At 46.5% G+C, this 15,273-nt stretch overlaps 49 non-coding genes across 49 annotated transcripts; 33 read left to right on the forward strand and 16 right to left on the reverse strand.

Annotated features, from left to right (window-relative positions):
* Window positions 1–60: 60 nt before the first annotated feature.
* On the forward strand, window positions 61–132 carry Trnaw-cca. The gene has a single exon. It is a non-coding gene; the product is annotated as a tRNA-Trp (tRNA).
* A 319-nt stretch (window positions 133–451) lies between these two features.
* Trnac-gca lies at window positions 452–523 on the forward strand. Its single transcript has one exon. It is a non-coding gene; the product is annotated as a tRNA-Cys (tRNA).
* Window positions 524–805: 282 nt separating this feature from the next.
* Window positions 806–877, reverse strand: Trnaa-cgc. Its single transcript has one exon. It is a non-coding gene; the product is annotated as a tRNA-Ala (tRNA).
* A 118-nt stretch (window positions 878–995) lies between these two features.
* On the forward strand, window positions 996–1,067 carry Trnaw-cca. Its single transcript has one exon. It is a non-coding gene; the product is annotated as a tRNA-Trp (tRNA).
* A 319-nt stretch (window positions 1,068–1,386) lies between these two features.
* On the forward strand, window positions 1,387–1,458 carry Trnac-gca. The gene has a single exon. It is a non-coding gene; the product is annotated as a tRNA-Cys (tRNA).
* Window positions 1,459–1,740: 282 nt separating this feature from the next.
* On the reverse strand, window positions 1,741–1,812 carry Trnaa-cgc. Its single transcript has one exon. It is a non-coding gene; the product is annotated as a tRNA-Ala (tRNA).
* A 118-nt stretch (window positions 1,813–1,930) lies between these two features.
* Trnaw-cca lies at window positions 1,931–2,002 on the forward strand. Its single transcript has one exon. It is a non-coding gene; the product is annotated as a tRNA-Trp (tRNA).
* Window positions 2,003–2,321: 319 nt separating this feature from the next.
* On the forward strand, window positions 2,322–2,393 carry Trnac-gca. The gene has a single exon. It is a non-coding gene; the product is annotated as a tRNA-Cys (tRNA).
* Window positions 2,394–2,670: 277 nt separating this feature from the next.
* Window positions 2,671–2,742, reverse strand: Trnaa-cgc. The gene has a single exon. It is a non-coding gene; the product is annotated as a tRNA-Ala (tRNA).
* Window positions 2,743–2,860: 118 nt separating this feature from the next.
* Window positions 2,861–2,932, forward strand: Trnaw-cca. The gene has a single exon. It is a non-coding gene; the product is annotated as a tRNA-Trp (tRNA).
* Window positions 2,933–3,251: 319 nt separating this feature from the next.
* Trnac-gca lies at window positions 3,252–3,323 on the forward strand. Its single transcript has one exon. It is a non-coding gene; the product is annotated as a tRNA-Cys (tRNA).
* Window positions 3,324–3,599: 276 nt separating this feature from the next.
* Window positions 3,600–3,671, reverse strand: Trnaa-cgc. The gene has a single exon. It is a non-coding gene; the product is annotated as a tRNA-Ala (tRNA).
* Window positions 3,672–3,789: 118 nt separating this feature from the next.
* On the forward strand, window positions 3,790–3,861 carry Trnaw-cca. The gene has a single exon. It is a non-coding gene; the product is annotated as a tRNA-Trp (tRNA).
* A 319-nt stretch (window positions 3,862–4,180) lies between these two features.
* On the forward strand, window positions 4,181–4,252 carry Trnac-gca. Its single transcript has one exon. It is a non-coding gene; the product is annotated as a tRNA-Cys (tRNA).
* A 285-nt stretch (window positions 4,253–4,537) lies between these two features.
* On the reverse strand, window positions 4,538–4,609 carry Trnaa-cgc. Its single transcript has one exon. It is a non-coding gene; the product is annotated as a tRNA-Ala (tRNA).
* A 118-nt stretch (window positions 4,610–4,727) lies between these two features.
* On the forward strand, window positions 4,728–4,799 carry Trnaw-cca. Its single transcript has one exon. It is a non-coding gene; the product is annotated as a tRNA-Trp (tRNA).
* A 319-nt stretch (window positions 4,800–5,118) lies between these two features.
* On the forward strand, window positions 5,119–5,190 carry Trnac-gca. Its single transcript has one exon. It is a non-coding gene; the product is annotated as a tRNA-Cys (tRNA).
* Window positions 5,191–5,473: 283 nt separating this feature from the next.
* Trnaa-cgc lies at window positions 5,474–5,545 on the reverse strand. Its single transcript has one exon. It is a non-coding gene; the product is annotated as a tRNA-Ala (tRNA).
* A 118-nt stretch (window positions 5,546–5,663) lies between these two features.
* Window positions 5,664–5,735, forward strand: Trnaw-cca. The gene has a single exon. It is a non-coding gene; the product is annotated as a tRNA-Trp (tRNA).
* Window positions 5,736–6,054: 319 nt separating this feature from the next.
* Window positions 6,055–6,126, forward strand: Trnac-gca. The gene has a single exon. It is a non-coding gene; the product is annotated as a tRNA-Cys (tRNA).
* Window positions 6,127–6,409: 283 nt separating this feature from the next.
* Window positions 6,410–6,481, reverse strand: Trnaa-cgc. Its single transcript has one exon. It is a non-coding gene; the product is annotated as a tRNA-Ala (tRNA).
* Window positions 6,482–6,599: 118 nt separating this feature from the next.
* Trnaw-cca lies at window positions 6,600–6,671 on the forward strand. Its single transcript has one exon. It is a non-coding gene; the product is annotated as a tRNA-Trp (tRNA).
* A 319-nt stretch (window positions 6,672–6,990) lies between these two features.
* On the forward strand, window positions 6,991–7,062 carry Trnac-gca. The gene has a single exon. It is a non-coding gene; the product is annotated as a tRNA-Cys (tRNA).
* Window positions 7,063–7,338: 276 nt separating this feature from the next.
* Window positions 7,339–7,410, reverse strand: Trnaa-cgc. The gene has a single exon. It is a non-coding gene; the product is annotated as a tRNA-Ala (tRNA).
* A 118-nt stretch (window positions 7,411–7,528) lies between these two features.
* Trnaw-cca lies at window positions 7,529–7,600 on the forward strand. Its single transcript has one exon. It is a non-coding gene; the product is annotated as a tRNA-Trp (tRNA).
* Window positions 7,601–7,919: 319 nt separating this feature from the next.
* Trnac-gca lies at window positions 7,920–7,991 on the forward strand. The gene has a single exon. It is a non-coding gene; the product is annotated as a tRNA-Cys (tRNA).
* Window positions 7,992–8,275: 284 nt separating this feature from the next.
* On the reverse strand, window positions 8,276–8,347 carry Trnaa-cgc. Its single transcript has one exon. It is a non-coding gene; the product is annotated as a tRNA-Ala (tRNA).
* Window positions 8,348–8,465: 118 nt separating this feature from the next.
* Window positions 8,466–8,537, forward strand: Trnaw-cca. Its single transcript has one exon. It is a non-coding gene; the product is annotated as a tRNA-Trp (tRNA).
* A 319-nt stretch (window positions 8,538–8,856) lies between these two features.
* On the forward strand, window positions 8,857–8,928 carry Trnac-gca. Its single transcript has one exon. It is a non-coding gene; the product is annotated as a tRNA-Cys (tRNA).
* Window positions 8,929–9,211: 283 nt separating this feature from the next.
* Window positions 9,212–9,283, reverse strand: Trnaa-cgc. Its single transcript has one exon. It is a non-coding gene; the product is annotated as a tRNA-Ala (tRNA).
* Window positions 9,284–9,401: 118 nt separating this feature from the next.
* On the forward strand, window positions 9,402–9,473 carry Trnaw-cca. Its single transcript has one exon. It is a non-coding gene; the product is annotated as a tRNA-Trp (tRNA).
* Window positions 9,474–9,792: 319 nt separating this feature from the next.
* Window positions 9,793–9,864, forward strand: Trnac-gca. Its single transcript has one exon. It is a non-coding gene; the product is annotated as a tRNA-Cys (tRNA).
* A 276-nt stretch (window positions 9,865–10,140) lies between these two features.
* Trnaa-cgc lies at window positions 10,141–10,212 on the reverse strand. The gene has a single exon. It is a non-coding gene; the product is annotated as a tRNA-Ala (tRNA).
* A 118-nt stretch (window positions 10,213–10,330) lies between these two features.
* Window positions 10,331–10,402, forward strand: Trnaw-cca. Its single transcript has one exon. It is a non-coding gene; the product is annotated as a tRNA-Trp (tRNA).
* A 319-nt stretch (window positions 10,403–10,721) lies between these two features.
* Window positions 10,722–10,793, forward strand: Trnac-gca. Its single transcript has one exon. It is a non-coding gene; the product is annotated as a tRNA-Cys (tRNA).
* A 286-nt stretch (window positions 10,794–11,079) lies between these two features.
* Trnaa-cgc lies at window positions 11,080–11,151 on the reverse strand. The gene has a single exon. It is a non-coding gene; the product is annotated as a tRNA-Ala (tRNA).
* Window positions 11,152–11,269: 118 nt separating this feature from the next.
* Trnaw-cca lies at window positions 11,270–11,341 on the forward strand. Its single transcript has one exon. It is a non-coding gene; the product is annotated as a tRNA-Trp (tRNA).
* Window positions 11,342–11,660: 319 nt separating this feature from the next.
* Trnac-gca lies at window positions 11,661–11,732 on the forward strand. The gene has a single exon. It is a non-coding gene; the product is annotated as a tRNA-Cys (tRNA).
* A 292-nt stretch (window positions 11,733–12,024) lies between these two features.
* On the reverse strand, window positions 12,025–12,096 carry Trnaa-cgc. Its single transcript has one exon. It is a non-coding gene; the product is annotated as a tRNA-Ala (tRNA).
* Window positions 12,097–12,214: 118 nt separating this feature from the next.
* Trnaw-cca lies at window positions 12,215–12,286 on the forward strand. The gene has a single exon. It is a non-coding gene; the product is annotated as a tRNA-Trp (tRNA).
* A 319-nt stretch (window positions 12,287–12,605) lies between these two features.
* Window positions 12,606–12,677, forward strand: Trnac-gca. Its single transcript has one exon. It is a non-coding gene; the product is annotated as a tRNA-Cys (tRNA).
* Window positions 12,678–12,953: 276 nt separating this feature from the next.
* Trnaa-cgc lies at window positions 12,954–13,025 on the reverse strand. The gene has a single exon. It is a non-coding gene; the product is annotated as a tRNA-Ala (tRNA).
* Window positions 13,026–13,143: 118 nt separating this feature from the next.
* On the forward strand, window positions 13,144–13,215 carry Trnaw-cca. Its single transcript has one exon. It is a non-coding gene; the product is annotated as a tRNA-Trp (tRNA).
* Window positions 13,216–13,534: 319 nt separating this feature from the next.
* Trnac-gca lies at window positions 13,535–13,606 on the forward strand. Its single transcript has one exon. It is a non-coding gene; the product is annotated as a tRNA-Cys (tRNA).
* Window positions 13,607–13,890: 284 nt separating this feature from the next.
* Window positions 13,891–13,962, reverse strand: Trnaa-cgc. The gene has a single exon. It is a non-coding gene; the product is annotated as a tRNA-Ala (tRNA).
* Window positions 13,963–14,080: 118 nt separating this feature from the next.
* Trnaw-cca lies at window positions 14,081–14,152 on the forward strand. Its single transcript has one exon. It is a non-coding gene; the product is annotated as a tRNA-Trp (tRNA).
* Window positions 14,153–14,471: 319 nt separating this feature from the next.
* Trnac-gca lies at window positions 14,472–14,543 on the forward strand. Its single transcript has one exon. It is a non-coding gene; the product is annotated as a tRNA-Cys (tRNA).
* Window positions 14,544–14,826: 283 nt separating this feature from the next.
* On the reverse strand, window positions 14,827–14,898 carry Trnaa-cgc. The gene has a single exon. It is a non-coding gene; the product is annotated as a tRNA-Ala (tRNA).
* A 118-nt stretch (window positions 14,899–15,016) lies between these two features.
* Trnaw-cca lies at window positions 15,017–15,088 on the forward strand. Its single transcript has one exon. It is a non-coding gene; the product is annotated as a tRNA-Trp (tRNA).
* Window positions 15,089–15,273: the final 185 nt, after the last annotated feature.

Here is a 15,273-nt window from a genome sequence, read left to right on the forward strand (position 1 = left end):
GGTTTGAACGGTACAGTAAGTGTTCGAGGAACCTATTCACGACAAGACCAAAGCAGCGTCGACTCCGTGGCGCAACGGTAGCGCGTCTGACTCCAGATCAGAAGGTTGCGTGTTCAAATCACGTCGGGGTCACAATGAAATTTTCGTTTACGAAAGCCATAGGCGAGTATGTCAGTTTAATCAGATACCAAACGATTACGGAGAACGGACGAACAGAACTTGCTTGAAAAAAAGCTACTAGTGCAATTTTCGCGTTCTGACATTAAGGTGAAGGCGCCGACTCGCACTTTCTCCAGGCGCGAAGTGTCTAGTATTTTTGATATTTATATCGTTTAACGCTAATATATAACTGAGAGATAATGATTACGCAATATTTTGCTCGATTAGACGTCTTTAGCCAGGCAGAGTATAATATTTTTCCTTAAGTTATGGGAACGGAAAGATCGTGAAAGGGGGTATAGCTCAGTCGTAGAGCATTCGACTGCAGATCGAGAGGTCCCCGGTTCAATCCCGGGTGCCCCCTTCATTTTTCAGTATCTCGAAAAAACAAATGACGATTGTCGCGGTGAGTTGCAAATACATGTTTGAGATGCACCCTGAACGCCATACCGAAGGCTTTGGAGCAACATTTCAATGGGGGGGGGGGGGGATCGCAGCCCAGGGTCTTGCAGGTCATCGTCCTCCCGCCATGAGGTCGAACTGTACGAAATCCACTTGCTTGGGGGAAGAATCTTGTACACTGAATTTTGTAGAATATGGTGATAGGCAAAAGTTTTCATGTACTGCTGCACGGAGAAACAAAAATTGGAGGAGCTGGGATTTGAACCCAGGACTTTCTGCATGCGAAGCAGACACTCTACCACTGAGTTACACCCCCGCCAGAGCAAGTACATCTGGGACGAGTGTCTCGTGGATCCTACTGTCATTATTTCTTAGGTTTGAACGGTACAGTAAGTGTTCGAGGAACCTATTCACGACAAGACCAAAGCAGCGTCGACTCCGTGGCGCAACGGTAGCGCGTCTGACTCCAGATCAGAAGGTTGCGTGTTCAAATCACGTCGGGGTCACAATGAAATTTTCGTTTACGAAAGCCATAGGCGAGTATGTCAGTTTAATCAGATACCAAACGATTACGGAGAACGGACGAACAGAACTTGCTTGAAAAAAAGCTACTAGTGCAATTTTCGCGTTCTGACATTAAGGTGAAGGCGCCGACTCGCACTTTCTCCAGGCGCGAAGTGTCTAGTATTTTTGATATTTATATCGTTTAACGCTAATATATAACTGAGAGATAATGATTACGCAATATTTTGCTCGATTAGACGTCTTTAGCCAGGCAGAGTATAATATTTTTCCTTAAGTTATGGGAACGGAAAGATCGTGAAAGGGGGTATAGCTCAGTCGTAGAGCATTCGACTGCAGATCGAGAGGTCCCCGGTTCAATCCCGGGTGCCCCCTTCATTTTTCAGTATCTCGAAAAAACAAATGACGATTGTCGCGGTGAGTTGCAAATACATGTTTGAGATGCACCCTGAACGCCATACCGAAGGCTTTGGAGCAACATTTCAATGGGGGGGGGGGGGGATCGCAGCCCAGGGTCTTGCAGGTCATCGTCCTCCCGCCATGAGGTCGAACTGTACGAAATCCACTTGCTTGGGGGAAGAATCTTGTACACTGAATTTTGTAGAATATGGTGATAGGCAAAAGTTTTCATGTACTGCTGCACGGAGAAACAAAAATTGGAGGAGCTGGGATTTGAACCCAGGACTTTCTGCATGCGAAGCAGACACTCTACCACTGAGTTACACCCCCGCCAGAGCAAGTACATCTGGGACGAGTGTCTCGTGGATCCTACTGTCATTATTTCTTAGGTTTGAACGGTACAGTAAGTGTTCGAGGAACCTATTCACGACAAGACCAAAGCAGCGTCGACTCCGTGGCGCAACGGTAGCGCGTCTGACTCCAGATCAGAAGGTTGCGTGTTCAAATCACGTCGGGGTCACAATGAAATTTTCGTTTACGAAAGCCATAGGCGAGTATGTCAGTTTAATCAGATACCAAACGATTACGGAGAACGGACGAACAGAACTTGCTTGAAAAAAAGCTACTAGTGCAATTTTCGCGTTCTGACATTAAGGTGAAGGCGCCGACTCGCACTTTCTCCAGGCGCGAAGTGTCTAGTATTTTTGATATTTATATCGTTTAACGCTAATATATAACTGAGAGATAATGATTACGCAATATTTTGCTCGATTAGACGTCTTTAGCCAGGCAGAGTATAATATTTTTCCTTAAGTTATGGGAACGGAAAGATCGTGAAAGGGGGTATAGCTCAGTCGTAGAGCATTCGACTGCAGATCGAGAGGTCCCCGGTTCAATCCCGGGTGCCCCCTTCATTTTTCAGTATCTCGAAAAAACAAATGACGATTGTCGCGGTGAGTTGCAAATACATGTTTGAGATGCACCCTGAACGCCATACCGAAGGCTTTGGAGCAACATTTCAATGGGGGGGGGATCGCAGCCCAGGGTCTTGCAGGTCATCGTCCTCCCGCCATGAGGTCGAACTGTACGAAATCCACTTGCTTGGGGGAAGAATCTTGTACACTGAATTTTGTAGAATATGGTGATAGGCAAAAGTTTTCATGTACTGCTGCACGGAGAAACAAAAATTGGAGGAGCTGGGATTTGAACCCAGGACTTTCTGCATGCGAAGCAGACACTCTACCACTGAGTTACACCCCCGCCAGAGCAAGTACATCTGGGACGAGTGTCTCGTGGATCCTACTGTCATTATTTCTTAGGTTTGAACGGTACAGTAAGTGTTCGAGGAACCTATTCACGACAAGACCAAAGCAGCGTCGACTCCGTGGCGCAACGGTAGCGCGTCTGACTCCAGATCAGAAGGTTGCGTGTTCAAATCACGTCGGGGTCACAATGAAATTTTCGTTTACGAAAGCCATAGGCGAGTATGTCAGTTTAATCAGATACCAAACGATTACGGAGAACGGACGAACAGAACTTGCTTGAAAAAAAGCTACTAGTGCAATTTTCGCGTTCTGACATTAAGGTGAAGGCGCCGACTCGCACTTTCTCCAGGCGCGAAGTGTCTAGTATTTTTGATATTTATATCGTTTAACGCTAATATATAACTGAGAGATAATGATTACGCAATATTTTGCTCGATTAGACGTCTTTAGCCAGGCAGAGTATAATATTTTTCCTTAAGTTATGGGAACGGAAAGATCGTGAAAGGGGGTATAGCTCAGTCGTAGAGCATTCGACTGCAGATCGAGAGGTCCCCGGTTCAATCCCGGGTGCCCCCTTCATTTTTCAGTATCTCGAAAAAACAAATGACGATTGTCGCGGTGAGTTGCAAATACATGTTTGAGATGCACCCTGAACGCCATACCGAAGGCTTTGGAGCAACATTTCAATGGGGGGGGATCGCAGCCCAGGGTCTTGCAGGTCATCGTCCTCCCGCCATGAGGTCGAACTGTACGAAATCCACTTGCTTGGGGGAAGAATCTTGTACACTGAATTTTGTAGAATATGGTGATAGGCAAAAGTTTTCATGTACTGCTGCACGGAGAAACAAAAATTGGAGGAGCTGGGATTTGAACCCAGGACTTTCTGCATGCGAAGCAGACACTCTACCACTGAGTTACACCCCCGCCAGAGCAAGTACATCTGGGACGAGTGTCTCGTGGATCCTACTGTCATTATTTCTTAGGTTTGAACGGTACAGTAAGTGTTCGAGGAACCTATTCACGACAAGACCAAAGCAGCGTCGACTCCGTGGCGCAACGGTAGCGCGTCTGACTCCAGATCAGAAGGTTGCGTGTTCAAATCACGTCGGGGTCACAATGAAATTTTCGTTTACGAAAGCCATAGGCGAGTATGTCAGTTTAATCAGATACCAAACGATTACGGAGAACGGACGAACAGAACTTGCTTGAAAAAAAGCTACTAGTGCAATTTTCGCGTTCTGACATTAAGGTGAAGGCGCCGACTCGCACTTTCTCCAGGCGCGAAGTGTCTAGTATTTTTGATATTTATATCGTTTAACGCTAATATATAACTGAGAGATAATGATTACGCAATATTTTGCTCGATTAGACGTCTTTAGCCAGGCAGAGTATAATATTTTTCCTTAAGTTATGGGAACGGAAAGATCGTGAAAGGGGGTATAGCTCAGTCGTAGAGCATTCGACTGCAGATCGAGAGGTCCCCGGTTCAATCCCGGGTGCCCCCTTCATTTTTCAGTATCTCGAAAAAACAAATGACGATTGTCGCGGTGAGTTGCAAATACATGTTTGAGATGCACCCTGAACGCCATACCGAAGGCTTTGGAGCAACATTTCAATGGGGGGGGGGGGGGGGGATCGCAGCCCAGGGTCTTGCAGGTCATCGTCCTCCCGCCATGAGGTCGAACTGTACGAAATCCACTTGCTTGGGGGAAGAATCTTGTACACTGAATTTTGTAGAATATGGTGATAGGCAAAAGTTTTCATGTACTGCTGCACGGAGAAACAAAAATTGGAGGAGCTGGGATTTGAACCCAGGACTTTCTGCATGCGAAGCAGACACTCTACCACTGAGTTACACCCCCGCCAGAGCAAGTACATCTGGGACGAGTGTCTCGTGGATCCTACTGTCATTATTTCTTAGGTTTGAACGGTACAGTAAGTGTTCGAGGAACCTATTCACGACAAGACCAAAGCAGCGTCGACTCCGTGGCGCAACGGTAGCGCGTCTGACTCCAGATCAGAAGGTTGCGTGTTCAAATCACGTCGGGGTCACAATGAAATTTTCGTTTACGAAAGCCATAGGCGAGTATGTCAGTTTAATCAGATACCAAACGATTACGGAGAACGGACGAACAGAACTTGCTTGAAAAAAAGCTACTAGTGCAATTTTCGCGTTCTGACATTAAGGTGAAGGCGCCGACTCGCACTTTCTCCAGGCGCGAAGTGTCTAGTATTTTTGATATTTATATCGTTTAACGCTAATATATAACTGAGAGATAATGATTACGCAATATTTTGCTCGATTAGACGTCTTTAGCCAGGCAGAGTATAATATTTTTCCTTAAGTTATGGGAACGGAAAGATCGTGAAAGGGGGTATAGCTCAGTCGTAGAGCATTCGACTGCAGATCGAGAGGTCCCCGGTTCAATCCCGGGTGCCCCCTTCATTTTTCAGTATCTCGAAAAAACAAATGACGATTGTCGCGGTGAGTTGCAAATACATGTTTGAGATGCACCCTGAACGCCATACCGAAGGCTTTGGAGCAACATTTCAATGGGGGGGGGGGGGGGATCGCAGCCCAGGGTCTTGCAGGTCATCGTCCTCCCGCCATGAGGTCGAACTGTACGAAATCCACTTGCTTGGGGGAAGAATCTTGTACACTGAATTTTGTAGAATATGGTGATAGGCAAAAGTTTTCATGTACTGCTGCACGGAGAAACAAAAATTGGAGGAGCTGGGATTTGAACCCAGGACTTTCTGCATGCGAAGCAGACACTCTACCACTGAGTTACACCCCCGCCAGAGCAAGTACATCTGGGACGAGTGTCTCGTGGATCCTACTGTCATTATTTCTTAGGTTTGAACGGTACAGTAAGTGTTCGAGGAACCTATTCACGACAAGACCAAAGCAGCGTCGACTCCGTGGCGCAACGGTAGCGCGTCTGACTCCAGATCAGAAGGTTGCGTGTTCAAATCACGTCGGGGTCACAATGAAATTTTCGTTTACGAAAGCCATAGGCGAGTATGTCAGTTTAATCAGATACCAAACGATTACGGAGAACGGACGAACAGAACTTGCTTGAAAAAAAGCTACTAGTGCAATTTTCGCGTTCTGACATTAAGGTGAAGGCGCCGACTCGCACTTTCTCCAGGCGCGAAGTGTCTAGTATTTTTGATATTTATATCGTTTAACGCTAATATATAACTGAGAGATAATGATTACGCAATATTTTGCTCGATTAGACGTCTTTAGCCAGGCAGAGTATAATATTTTTCCTTAAGTTATGGGAACGGAAAGATCGTGAAAGGGGGTATAGCTCAGTCGTAGAGCATTCGACTGCAGATCGAGAGGTCCCCGGTTCAATCCCGGGTGCCCCCTTCATTTTTCAGTATCTCGAAAAAACAAATGACGATTGTCGCGGTGAGTTGCAAATACATGTTTGAGATGCACCCTGAACGCCATACCGAAGGCTTTGGAGCAACATTTCAATGGGGGGGGGGGGGGGATCGCAGCCCAGGGTCTTGCAGGTCATCGTCCTCCCGCCATGAGGTCGAACTGTACGAAATCCACTTGCTTGGGGGAAGAATCTTGTACACTGAATTTTGTAGAATATGGTGATAGGCAAAAGTTTTCATGTACTGCTGCACGGAGAAACAAAAATTGGAGGAGCTGGGATTTGAACCCAGGACTTTCTGCATGCGAAGCAGACACTCTACCACTGAGTTACACCCCCGCCAGAGCAAGTACATCTGGGACGAGTGTCTCGTGGATCCTACTGTCATTATTTCTTAGGTTTGAACGGTACAGTAAGTGTTCGAGGAACCTATTCACGACAAGACCAAAGCAGCGTCGACTCCGTGGCGCAACGGTAGCGCGTCTGACTCCAGATCAGAAGGTTGCGTGTTCAAATCACGTCGGGGTCACAATGAAATTTTCGTTTACGAAAGCCATAGGCGAGTATGTCAGTTTAATCAGATACCAAACGATTACGGAGAACGGACGAACAGAACTTGCTTGAAAAAAAGCTACTAGTGCAATTTTCGCGTTCTGACATTAAGGTGAAGGCGCCGACTCGCACTTTCTCCAGGCGCGAAGTGTCTAGTATTTTTGATATTTATATCGTTTAACGCTAATATATAACTGAGAGATAATGATTACGCAATATTTTGCTCGATTAGACGTCTTTAGCCAGGCAGAGTATAATATTTTTCCTTAAGTTATGGGAACGGAAAGATCGTGAAAGGGGGTATAGCTCAGTCGTAGAGCATTCGACTGCAGATCGAGAGGTCCCCGGTTCAATCCCGGGTGCCCCCTTCATTTTTCAGTATCTCGAAAAAACAAATGACGATTGTCGCGGTGAGTTGCAAATACATGTTTGAGATGCACCCTGAACGCCATACCGAAGGCTTTGGAGCAACATTTCAATGGGGGGGGATCGCAGCCCAGGGTCTTGCAGGTCATCGTCCTCCCGCCATGAGGTCGAACTGTACGAAATCCACTTGCTTGGGGGAAGAATCTTGTACACTGAATTTTGTAGAATATGGTGATAGGCAAAAGTTTTCATGTACTGCTGCACGGAGAAACAAAAATTGGAGGAGCTGGGATTTGAACCCAGGACTTTCTGCATGCGAAGCAGACACTCTACCACTGAGTTACACCCCCGCCAGAGCAAGTACATCTGGGACGAGTGTCTCGTGGATCCTACTGTCATTATTTCTTAGGTTTGAACGGTACAGTAAGTGTTCGAGGAACCTATTCACGACAAGACCAAAGCAGCGTCGACTCCGTGGCGCAACGGTAGCGCGTCTGACTCCAGATCAGAAGGTTGCGTGTTCAAATCACGTCGGGGTCACAATGAAATTTTCGTTTACGAAAGCCATAGGCGAGTATGTCAGTTTAATCAGATACCAAACGATTACGGAGAACGGACGAACAGAACTTGCTTGAAAAAAAGCTACTAGTGCAATTTTCGCGTTCTGACATTAAGGTGAAGGCGCCGACTCGCACTTTCTCCAGGCGCGAAGTGTCTAGTATTTTTGATATTTATATCGTTTAACGCTAATATATAACTGAGAGATAATGATTACGCAATATTTTGCTCGATTAGACGTCTTTAGCCAGGCAGAGTATAATATTTTTCCTTAAGTTATGGGAACGGAAAGATCGTGAAAGGGGGTATAGCTCAGTCGTAGAGCATTCGACTGCAGATCGAGAGGTCCCCGGTTCAATCCCGGGTGCCCCCTTCATTTTTCAGTATCTCGAAAAAACAAATGACGATTGTCGCGGTGAGTTGCAAATACATGTTTGAGATGCACCCTGAACGCCATACCGAAGGCTTTGGAGCAACATTTCAATGGGGGGGGGGGGGGGGATCGCAGCCCAGGGTCTTGCAGGTCATCGTCCTCCCGCCATGAGGTCGAACTGTACGAAATCCACTTGCTTGGGGGAAGAATCTTGTACACTGAATTTTGTAGAATATGGTGATAGGCAAAAGTTTTCATGTACTGCTGCACGGAGAAACAAAAATTGGAGGAGCTGGGATTTGAACCCAGGACTTTCTGCATGCGAAGCAGACACTCTACCACTGAGTTACACCCCCGCCAGAGCAAGTACATCTGGGACGAGTGTCTCGTGGATCCTACTGTCATTATTTCTTAGGTTTGAACGGTACAGTAAGTGTTCGAGGAACCTATTCACGACAAGACCAAAGCAGCGTCGACTCCGTGGCGCAACGGTAGCGCGTCTGACTCCAGATCAGAAGGTTGCGTGTTCAAATCACGTCGGGGTCACAATGAAATTTTCGTTTACGAAAGCCATAGGCGAGTATGTCAGTTTAATCAGATACCAAACGATTACGGAGAACGGACGAACAGAACTTGCTTGAAAAAAAGCTACTAGTGCAATTTTCGCGTTCTGACATTAAGGTGAAGGCGCCGACTCGCACTTTCTCCAGGCGCGAAGTGTCTAGTATTTTTGATATTTATATCGTTTAACGCTAATATATAACTGAGAGATAATGATTACGCAATATTTTGCTCGATTAGACGTCTTTAGCCAGGCAGAGTATAATATTTTTCCTTAAGTTATGGGAACGGAAAGATCGTGAAAGGGGGTATAGCTCAGTCGTAGAGCATTCGACTGCAGATCGAGAGGTCCCCGGTTCAATCCCGGGTGCCCCCTTCATTTTTCAGTATCTCGAAAAAACAAATGACGATTGTCGCGGTGAGTTGCAAATACATGTTTGAGATGCACCCTGAACGCCATACCGAAGGCTTTGGAGCAACATTTCAATGGGGGGGGGGGGGGGATCGCAGCCCAGGGTCTTGCAGGTCATCGTCCTCCCGCCATGAGGTCGAACTGTACGAAATCCACTTGCTTGGGGGAAGAATCTTGTACACTGAATTTTGTAGAATATGGTGATAGGCAAAAGTTTTCATGTACTGCTGCACGGAGAAACAAAAATTGGAGGAGCTGGGATTTGAACCCAGGACTTTCTGCATGCGAAGCAGACACTCTACCACTGAGTTACACCCCCGCCAGAGCAAGTACATCTGGGACGAGTGTCTCGTGGATCCTACTGTCATTATTTCTTAGGTTTGAACGGTACAGTAAGTGTTCGAGGAACCTATTCACGACAAGACCAAAGCAGCGTCGACTCCGTGGCGCAACGGTAGCGCGTCTGACTCCAGATCAGAAGGTTGCGTGTTCAAATCACGTCGGGGTCACAATGAAATTTTCGTTTACGAAAGCCATAGGCGAGTATGTCAGTTTAATCAGATACCAAACGATTACGGAGAACGGACGAACAGAACTTGCTTGAAAAAAAGCTACTAGTGCAATTTTCGCGTTCTGACATTAAGGTGAAGGCGCCGACTCGCACTTTCTCCAGGCGCGAAGTGTCTAGTATTTTTGATATTTATATCGTTTAACGCTAATATATAACTGAGAGATAATGATTACGCAATATTTTGCTCGATTAGACGTCTTTAGCCAGGCAGAGTATAATATTTTTCCTTAAGTTATGGGAACGGAAAGATCGTGAAAGGGGGTATAGCTCAGTCGTAGAGCATTCGACTGCAGATCGAGAGGTCCCCGGTTCAATCCCGGGTGCCCCCTTCATTTTTCAGTATCTCGAAAAAACAAATGACGATTGTCGCGGTGAGTTGCAAATACATGTTTGAGATGCACCCTGAACGCCATACCGAAGGCTTTGGAGCAACATTTCAATGGGGGGGGATCGCAGCCCAGGGTCTTGCAGGTCATCGTCCTCCCGCCATGAGGTCGAACTGTACGAAATCCACTTGCTTGGGGGAAGAATCTTGTACACTGAATTTTGTAGAATATGGTGATAGGCAAAAGTTTTCATGTACTGCTGCACGGAGAAACAAAAATTGGAGGAGCTGGGATTTGAACCCAGGACTTTCTGCATGCGAAGCAGACACTCTACCACTGAGTTACACCCCCGCCAGAGCAAGTACATCTGGGACGAGTGTCTCGTGGATCCTACTGTCATTATTTCTTAGGTTTGAACGGTACAGTAAGTGTTCGAGGAACCTATTCACGACAAGACCAAAGCAGCGTCGACTCCGTGGCGCAACGGTAGCGCGTCTGACTCCAGATCAGAAGGTTGCGTGTTCAAATCACGTCGGGGTCACAATGAAATTTTCGTTTACGAAAGCCATAGGCGAGTATGTCAGTTTAATCAGATACCAAACGATTACGGAGAACGGACGAACAGAACTTGCTTGAAAAAAAGCTACTAGTGCAATTTTCGCGTTCTGACATTAAGGTGAAGGCGCCGACTCGCACTTTCTCCAGGCGCGAAGTGTCTAGTATTTTTGATATTTATATCGTTTAACGCTAATATATAACTGAGAGATAATGATTACGCAATATTTTGCTCGATTAGACGTCTTTAGCCAGGCAGAGTATAATATTTTTCCTTAAGTTATGGGAACGGAAAGATCGTGAAAGGGGGTATAGCTCAGTCGTAGAGCATTCGACTGCAGATCGAGAGGTCCCCGGTTCAATCCCGGGTGCCCCCTTCATTTTTCAGTATCTCGAAAAAACAAATGACGATTGTCGCGGTGAGTTGCAAATACATGTTTGAGATGCACCCTGAACGCCATACCGAAGGCTTTGGAGCAACATTTCAATGGGGGGGGGGGGGGGGGGATCGCAGCCCAGGGTCTTGCAGGTCATCGTCCTCCCGCCATGAGGTCGAACTGTACGAAATCCACTTGCTTGGGGGAAGAATCTTGTACACTGAATTTTGTAGAATATGGTGATAGGCAAAAGTTTTCATGTACTGCTGCACGGAGAAACAAAAATTGGAGGAGCTGGGATTTGAACCCAGGACTTTCTGCATGCGAAGCAGACACTCTACCACTGAGTTACACCCCCGCCAGAGCAAGTACATCTGGGACGAGTGTCTCGTGGATCCTACTGTCATTATTTCTTAGGTTTGAACGGTACAGTAAGTGTTCGAGGAACCTATTCACGACAAGACCAAAGCAGCGTCGACTCCGTGGCGCAACGGTAGCGCGTCTGACTCCAGATCAGAAGGTTGCGTGTTCAAATCACGTCGGGGTCACAATGAAATTTTCGTTTACGAAAGCCATAGGCGAGTATGTCAGTTTAATCAGATACCAAACGATTACGGAGAACGGACGAACAGAACTTGCTTGAAAAAAAGCTACTAGTGCAATTTTCGCGTTCTGACATTAAGGTGAAGGCGCCGACTCGCACTTTCTCCAGGCGCGAAGTGTCTAGTATTTTTGATATTTATATCGTTTAACGCTAATATATAACTGAGAGATAATGATTACGCAATATTTTGCTCGATTAGACGTCTTTAGCCAGGCAGAGTATAATATTTTTCCTTAAGTTATGGGAACGGAAAGATCGTGAAAGGGGGTATAGCTCAGTCGTAGAGCATTCGACTGCAGATCGAGAGGTCCCCGGTTCAATCCCGGGTGCCCCCTTCATTTTTCAGTATCTCGAAAAAACAAATGACGATTGTCGCGGTGAGTTGCAAATACATGTTTGAGATGCACCCTGAACGCCATACCGAAGGCTTTGGAGCAACATTTCAATGGGGGGGGGGGGGGGGGGGGGGGGATCGCAGCCCAGGGTCTTGCAGGTCATCGTCCTCCCGCCATGAGGTCGAACTGTACGAAATCCACTTGCTTGGGGGAAGAATCTTGTACACTGAATTTTGTAGAATATGGTGATAGGCAAAAGTTTTCATGTACTGCTGCACGGAGAAACAAAAATTGGAGGAGCTGGGATTTGAACCCAGGACTTTCTGCATGCGAAGCAGACACTCTACCACTGAGTTACACCCCCGCCAGAGCAAGTACATCTGGGACGAGTGTCTCGTGGATCCTACTGTCATTATTTCTTAGGTTTGAACGGTACAGTAAGTGTTCGAGGAACCTATTCACGACAAGACCAAAGCAGCGTCGACTCCGTGGCGCAACGGTAGCGCGTCTGACTCCAGATCAGAAGGTTGCGTGTTCAAATCACGTCGGGGTCACAATGAAATTTTCGTTTACGAAAGCCATAGGCGAGTATGTCAGTTTAATCAGATACCAAACGATTACGGAGAACGGACGAACAGAACTTGCTTGAAAAAAAGCTACTAGTGCAATTTTCGCGTTCTGACATTAAGGTGAAGGCGCCGACTCGCACTTTCTCCAGGCGCGAAGTGTCTAGTATTTTTGATATTTATATCGTTTAACGCTAATATATAACTGAGAGATAATGATTACGCAATATTTTGCTCGATTAGACGTCTTTAGCCAGGCAGAGTATAATATTTTTCCTTAAGTTATGGGAACGGAAAGATCGTGAAAGGGGGTATAGCTCAGTCGTAGAGCATTCGACTGCAGATCGAGAGGTCCCCGGTTCAATCCCGGGTGCCCCCTTCATTTTTCAGTATCTCGAAAAAACAAATGACGATTGTCGCGGTGAGTTGCAAATACATGTTTGAGATGCACCCTGAACGCCATACCGAAGGCTTTGGAGCAACATTTCAATGGGGGGGGATCGCAGCCCAGGGTCTTGCAGGTCATCGTCCTCCCGCCATGAGGTCGAACTGTACGAAATCCACTTGCTTGGGGGAAGAATCTTGTACACTGAATTTTGTAGAATATGGTGATAGGCAAAAGTTTTCATGTACTGCTGCACGGAGAAACAAAAATTGGAGGAGCTGGGATTTGAACCCAGGACTTTCTGCATGCGAAGCAGACACTCTACCACTGAGTTACACCCCCGCCAGAGCAAGTACATCTGGGACGAGTGTCTCGTGGATCCTACTGTCATTATTTCTTAGGTTTGAACGGTACAGTAAGTGTTCGAGGAACCTATTCACGACAAGACCAAAGCAGCGTCGACTCCGTGGCGCAACGGTAGCGCGTCTGACTCCAGATCAGAAGGTTGCGTGTTCAAATCACGTCGGGGTCACAATGAAATTTTCGTTTACGAAAGCCATAGGCGAGTATGTCAGTTTAATCAGATACCAAACGATTACGGAGAACGGACGAACAGAACTTGCTTGAAAAAAAGCTACTAGTGCAATTTTCGCGTTCTGACATTAAGGTGAAGGCGCCGACTCGCACTTTCTCCAGGCGCGAAGTGTCTAGTATTTTTGATATTTATATCGTTTAACGCTAATATATAACTGAGAGATAATGATTACGCAATATTTTGCTCGATTAGACGTCTTTAGCCAGGCAGAGTATAATATTTTTCCTTAAGTTATGGGAACGGAAAGATCGTGAAAGGGGGTATAGCTCAGTCGTAGAGCATTCGACTGCAGATCGAGAGGTCCCCGGTTCAATCCCGGGTGCCCCCTTCATTTTTCAGTATCTCGAAAAAACAAATGACGATTGTCGCGGTGAGTTGCAAATACATGTTTGAGATGCACCCTGAACGCCATACCGAAGGCTTTGGAGCAACATTTCAATGGGGGGGGGGGGGGGGATCGCAGCCCAGGGTCTTGCAGGTCATCGTCCTCCCGCCATGAGGTCGAACTGTACGAAATCCACTTGCTTGGGGGAAGAATCTTGTACACTGAATTTTGTAGAATATGGTGATAGGCAAAAGTTTTCATGTACTGCTGCACGGAGAAACAAAAATTGGAGGAGCTGGGATTTGAACCCAGGACTTTCTGCATGCGAAGCAGACACTCTACCACTGAGTTACACCCCCGCCAGAGCAAGTACATCTGGGACGAGTGTCTCGTGGATCCTACTGTCATTATTTCTTAGGTTTGAACGGTACAGTAAGTGTTCGAGGAACCTATTCACGACAAGACCAAAGCAGCGTCGACTCCGTGGCGCAACGGTAGCGCGTCTGACTCCAGATCAGAAGGTTGCGTGTTCAAATCACGTCGGGGTCACAATGAAATTTTCGTTTACGAAAGCCATAGGCGAGTATGTCAGTTTAATCAGATACCAAACGATTACGGAGAACGGACGAACAGAACTTGCTTGAAAAAAAGCTACTAGTGCAATTTTCGCGTTCTGACATTAAGGTGAAGGCGCCGACTCGCACTTTCTCCAGGCGCGAAGTGTCTAGTATTTTTGATATTTATATCGTTTAACGCTAATATATAACTGAGAGATAATGATTACGCAATATTTTGCTCGATTAGACGTCTTTAGCCAGGCAGAGTATAATATTTTTCCTTAAGTTATGGGAACGGAAAGATCGTGAAAGGGGGTATAGCTCAGTCGTAGAGCATTCGACTGCAGATCGAGAGGTCCCCGGTTCAATCCCGGGTGCCCCCTTCATTTTTCAGTATCTCGAAAAAACAAATGACGATTGTCGCGGTGAGTTGCAAATACATGTTTGAGATGCACCCTGAACGCCATACCGAAGGCTTTGGAGCAACATTTCAATGGGGGGGGGGGGGGGATCGCAGCCCAGGGTCTTGCAGGTCATCGTCCTCCCGCCATGAGGTCGAACTGTACGAAATCCACTTGCTTGGGGGAAGAATCTTGTACACTGAATTTTGTAGAATATGGTGATAGGCAAAAGTTTTCATGTACTGCTGCACGGAGAAACAAAAATTGGAGGAGCTGGGATTTGAACCCAGGACTTTCTGCATGCGAAGCAGACACTCTACCACTGAGTTACACCCCCGCCAGAGCAAGTACATCTGGGACGAGTGTCTCGTGGATCCTACTGTCATTATTTCTTAGGTTTGAACGGTACAGTAAGTGTTCGAGGAACCTATTCACGACAAGACCAAAGCAGCGTCGACTCCGTGGCGCAACGGTAGCGCGTCTGACTCCAGATCAGAAGGTTGCGTGTTCAAATCACGTCGGGGTCACAATGAAATTTTCGTTTACGAAAGCCATAGGCGAGTATGTCAGTTTAATCAGATACCAAACGATTACGGAGAACGGACGAACAGAACTTGCTTGAAAAAAAGCTACTAGTGCAATTTTCGCGTTCTGACATTAAGGTGAAGGCGCCGACTCGCACTTTCTCCAGGCGCGAAGTGTCTAGTATTTT

This window comes from Schistocerca piceifrons, chromosome 3 (genome assembly GCF_021461385.2).
Source record: "Schistocerca piceifrons isolate TAMUIC-IGC-003096 chromosome 3, iqSchPice1.1, whole genome shotgun sequence".
NCBI lineage: Eukaryota > Metazoa > Arthropoda > Insecta > Orthoptera > Acrididae > Schistocerca > Schistocerca piceifrons.